Consider the following 6,000-nt stretch of genomic DNA (forward strand, 5'->3'; position numbering starts at 1 on the left):
CTATAATTTAGTTTTTTTATTTTGATGTTGTAATATATCTTCTTTTTTTTGTAAAGAACATTTTAACAGTGTTTAAAAACTGCTATCAGTTTATTGCTATTATCAATGTTTTTTTAATTACCAAACTCATCACACATACTTCTATTTGTAGTTTTTTTTGTCCAATCAAACTGACAGAGATAAACTAAAATACTGATTTGTTACATGTAATAATTATAACCACATTTATTATTCTTAATTAACTGTATCATTTATTAACTGTGGTTATTATAATATATTTATAATTTTTGATATTTTGATATAAACACAAAACAATGGAGGTTTTTAGGTTTGGACCTCAGGAGGACAGATCTATTTATTTGAATTAATTTCTGTAAAAAATAAAGACAACAAAGACAGATTTTATGTTTTAATGTTTTTTGAAAACTATGACCAGTCAGTCTATAAGGAAGATTTTAAAATAACAGTGTTTTTCTGGCACTAAAAGATGGTTACATAAACCATCCCCTTAGAGTCTGTCTAAGCTGACTTTACAGAAATGTGTTTAGTTTATTTCTTATTTCAACCACAAACAAAATCTATGCTTTCATTTTTAAAAATAATTTATTAAAATGCATGTGACTGTCCTTGGAGGGAAAATCAAAAACTTTTTGGTGTAAGACTCAAAATATTTTGGATGCAGGAGAAAAAGTCTGTGTGTGATCGCCCTACGTGTCACGAGCATCTGCAGTCACAGGATTCATGAGCTCATCTGTCTGACTGAAAGGCTGCAGTCCGTCAGTAAATGTGTTTTAAACAGATTGTGACTTCAGACATAAAAGTGATTAAGTTAAACTGCGGTACATGTGTTTGATATTTGTGTCAAGTAACAAACTGTCAGCAGATTTTGAATGCTTTTGCAGATTATTATCAAAGAAGAACAAAGCTTCTGCAGAGTGCAGGGCAATGAAAGATCTGGTAGAAGATATAAAGTGGAGATGGAGCTAAGCTTATTAGTCCATATATACATTTGTATATGTTTCTCTGTGTAATTTCTTACAATATATCAATGTTAAGAAGGAAATGCACATAACATTTTAGTACAGATGCATACATACATAAATCTACTTTATTTACAAGCATCATTTTTTGTATGTAAATAAATTAGATTATTACATTTTTTCAAGGCTTAACAACTGAGTATATGTAGTATTAACTAAGAATCGATTTATTTAGTTAGTTCTGTTTTTCTATATGTGCATACTAATGAAACAAATGTAAACAAATTAAAAACTGTTCTTAAGGAGTAAATGTTTTCATCTCAGCATGTGTGGAGATTGTTTCACAGTCTTTACTGTTTTTTTAAAGATATTATTTTTGGTGGCAGATACTTTTGCATTGTTCATATTATGGAAATGCAGCTGTTAGAGAAACAAATCTGTAGGTGAGTAAGAAGTCGAAATGTAAGAATATAGTTTTGTCTTTTAACATTAAACACTGGGGTAGCAACACAAAGTGAAAACAGCTGATCACAAGCATAACATTTCTGCAAACTCCATTAAGGTCAATGCAAAAAAGAGCACAAAAGTAGTATATATTATATATATAGTAGTATATATCATCAGAGCATCATTGGTAATACATTATCGTGTATAGCTGATTCATCTGGGGCCAGTTTATGTTTCTATGTGTCTGTGTCCTGGTGGTCTGACTGATCTGTAACTGCATAATCCCACTGAAGTAATCAGAGAATAAAAACTGCAGTATTTCCTCTTAACTGTTTTGGAGGATGTATTAATACGCCGATGAGTAAATTGACTTGTATCCCACCACTGCAGCTCTGACAGGCTGTTCCACTGATCCCCTGTTTTCCTAAAGCGAGTCGTTTCCTCACCTCCAGCCGCCGAGAGCACATCTTCAAGGGGGGGGGGGGGTGCAGAGACGGAGCACCAGCAGGAGGGGGCGGAGCCTGGAGGGGCTCAAGACGCGCAGCCTATCATAGACTGTGTCACAACTGAGAATGCTGCTTACCTGTGCGCCAAAACTCTGACAGCCTTTCCCTCACCTGGACCGTCTGCGATGGAGAAAAGCAGATGAAATATGATGAGGATTTTACTTTTCTGCGCGCATTTTTCCAACAAGGGCAAAAGCAGCGGAGCAGAGCCGAGACAGAGTTTACTTCCAAAAGAAAAGCACAGCGGCAGCACCTCTGTAGGGCAGACAGGTAAGGCTGGTACTTTAACTTTCTGACATCTGCTGCGACCTCCTGTGTGGTACCGTATGTCTGTTATGAACAAAAATCACAATGAAGTGTTTTAAATCTTCATCAAACTGATGGAAAGTCTTCCAGGCTTCAAGTTAACTGGAGGTTTTTATTTATAAATTGAAAGTCTCAAAATACAACATGTTAGGTAACGTACGCAGGTTACTTACTGGATAAATTCACGTTATAGAGGCTAACCAGCGACTGGCACTTAATTTTAGGTTATTTATTTAGATTTTGGACAATAAACGCCAGTGCTGGAAAATAGAAATTCGAGATTGTTAAATTGTTGTTTTACAGCTGTAATTAGATCAGAATAAAAGATTTCTGCAGGAATAAAAAAAAAAAAGCAACAAGTTGACCCAGTCTTGTATATTAAATAATTAATGGGATCATGAAATAAAAACATAAAGTATATGACCTTAAATTTAAGACCAAGATTTCACTTAATAAATTAGAGGGAAATCAAATCAGATTTTAGTCTAATCTCTGTGCCATCGGTCTGTTTTTCCTATTAGAAAATTATTGCCTAACTAAATAAATGATGATACTGTAAATCCCTAATTTCCTGCAATCCAAACTGGGGGATTTTTTTTAAATATATATTTTTAAAAGTATAGAAGAGTGCAAATTAAGTTATAAAAAAAGTTTTTTTTAAAAATGAAAGATATCTTTCCACGTGAAGCTTGATTAGAGTTTTTTAATTAAATTAGTTTTACTCTGAAAATGCCAACAGTGCTGAGAAATCAGAGCTTCAGATTAAGATCTTTCTTTGATTAAAGCAGCTGAACCACAGTGTAGGTACAGTTTTACTCAGAAGTGTTTTCCATTTGATTTATTTGACATAGATATTGATGTCATGAAGAATGTAATTGGCAGTTTATTGTTGCAAATGATGAATGTGCAAATGATGAAGTGTTTGATAGACTTATGACTATTTTAATGTAAAACAAAGCGTCATATTTTACTTTTTGCTGTTAAAAGTAAAAACTATTATATCATATACATTTTTTAAAAGTCCTAAAAAGGGTGGGGGGCGGTGATCTTGAATAATATATTAGTAATTGAACAGTATATGATTACATTTTGCTGGACACTAACTAAGAAGAAGAACAGGTCTGATCTTTTTAAATGATTTAAAATTTCTTTGTCTATTTAATTAAAGTGTATAAAGAGAAGTTTGTGCTGAAGGACCACTTGTGACTGCGAAGATCTGAGAAACAAAACACTTTATAAAGTTGGTCAAAATCACCAAAAATAAAGTACCTTGTCACTTCTAGTAGAGCGACCAACTCTAAAACCTCAGTGGAGTCACTGTGAAACAGATTTTTGATTGAAAGTACCAACAAAAAAAATGTGTTGCAGGAAATTAATTTTACGCAACTGAGTATGAATCAGTGTCTCACATGTAAAGCTGTCACTCATATCTAAACCATCTCTGTGATTAATAACACAGTTAAAGTGCAGAGGGAGAGATTAGCAGCCCCCACATCTCAAGCTTTGCACACCGCACAACTTGATCCTTCGCCCAGGTGTGCAAATCGTCTCAGACTACGGTCGCTGCATCATTGTTTTCACATCTATTTGTACTGATAGAGAACATTTGCTCATGTACGGCCACTCGGCAAAGTTCAAAACATCTGGTGTTGAGAGAAATGTGTTTGAAGCTCATTTTTTATTCACCCTTCTGACAACAGCCGTGACTCCTGCACAAAGGTGGTCTCCTCTCCACCCACGATGTATTTAAACAGGTTAAAACAAACTTCTTCTAAGTGTCATTTGACACTGAGCTTGTCTTTCTGGAGTGCCAGGATTCACCTGTGTTGTTGTACATCTGGACTGCAGTTAAACTGGACCACTGTTCAGACTGTGGCCACTACACGAGATTTTAATGTTTGTTTTAACATTGTTTTCTACTAATGGCAAATGTTTTCTCACTTCTGGTCACTCTACAGAGTTCAGAAATGTTTTATTTTGAAGTTTGCCATTCATATATTCTCTGCCATAAACATGCACTCCACTCTACACGTCATGCACTTCTTGCAGGTTAAACCAAACTCCTTGTAAGTGTCAGCGTTACCATTTTGACTGCGTGGTTCTACGTCTCTGGTGATATGGGAAAGTAGACGGATGGTTGTTAAACTGGATCTGTAAATGACATCGGGTACTGGAGTTTTCACACGTCTGAAGTCAAACTTTTGTCCTTAAAAGAGTTTTTAACTTTTGTTCTGCAGCTGAACAGCACAAAATTCAGAAACGTTTAATTTTGATAGACATGTGTTTGAATCATATATTTTATTCGGTCTTCTGAAAACAGATGTGACTCCTGCCACAAATCTGAGCTCCTCTCCATTTATAATGCACCTCAAGCAGGTTCAAACAGACTGCTCTAAAAGCCCTCGCACTGAAACTGGTCTTTTTGGAGTATAGACAATGTAACTGTTTGTTCTATATCTCGGATAATATGGGATGACAGATTGACAGATTAAAAGGGACAGCAGATCTTCCACAGGTCTGGAGTCAGACTTTGGACTTTTAATTGTTCGTTTTAACATCTTCTGTGGGCTAAATGCTATCTGACCCAGAGTGGAAACAGAATGGCTATTTTACCTGTTTTATCTCCGTGTGGGAGATGAGATGATGGACTTTAAATTTCCTGATTTTTGGTCTAACAGTGTAAACAACAAGATAGTCCTTCAGTCTAGGGGACCTGTAATCTATGGAAGAAGACAGTTTGCAAGGCCCACCACATCTTTTACATGTCTGGAGTCAGACTGTGGTCATTACAGGACTTTTTAATGTTTGCTTTAATGTCTTTTGTAAGAATGGCAATCCTTTTCTCACATATCCGCTATAACTGTTTGAAACACATGACATGACCTCCACTCAGACCTCCATTCCCAAACTAGTCCTTTTGGAGTACTAACATTACTGTTTTTACAGCTTTATTCTTAAATGTGACAACAGACTTATAGTTAAACCAGGCCTGATGAAAACGTCCAAGATTTGTTGATTCTCAGTTACGTTTTCTGAGTAGAAACAATTAGAGTAGCGCATTCACACTTTACTCATTTAATTTTGAAAATCACCAGCTGATGGACTAACAGTAACGAGTTCTGTCTTTCTCGTCACTCCTTCAATCTGCCTCTTGTTTCTCAGTGGCAGGCTCATAAATTGCGGCTCTGCTGAGTCTTGGTCAGACAGGTTTTATGACCAGAACTCTGTCATTGCTCTGAACCATCCTCCCCCGGGGGCCTCCTCTCACTCCCTCCCCGTGCCAGCTGTTCCTCTTAGGAGCGTGCAGTGCTTCCAGCACTTTAGCAAAGAGCTTGATTTGTTTATGTCAGTAAGAGCAGATTCGTGGAGGGACTGTGCCGCCATGTCACATTCTCAAAAAATTACAGAGCAGTATGTAGCTCTGGCTCCAGGCTGACAGGAACTAAATCAGCTGGACCTTTTAAGACAGACCTTTCATGTGGGAATTCCAAACTAATTGCTTTACGATTTCATTGAGACAAGAAAACATCTCTGAGTGGCTTTTGAGAAGGAAATGTAGTATGCATGGTTTGACTGTAGTGATCCAACATTCAGGATGCACCCCACACGCAAAAAACATGCAGAAAAGACAAGCAAAGGAAAAGGTCTAAAACGGTATTCTTTGCTCATTGAAAAAGTATCTCTTTTTCACTTTTGATATATATTTGTGGATATTTATTTATAAAATGAATTTTAGCAATGATAAAGAATCTTTCAAAAAA

The sequence above is a fragment of the Pelmatolapia mariae genome, linkage group LG6 (genome assembly GCF_036321145.2).
Source record: "Pelmatolapia mariae isolate MD_Pm_ZW linkage group LG6, Pm_UMD_F_2, whole genome shotgun sequence".
In the NCBI taxonomy this organism is placed as follows: Eukaryota; Metazoa; Chordata; class Actinopteri; order Cichliformes; family Cichlidae; genus Pelmatolapia; species Pelmatolapia mariae.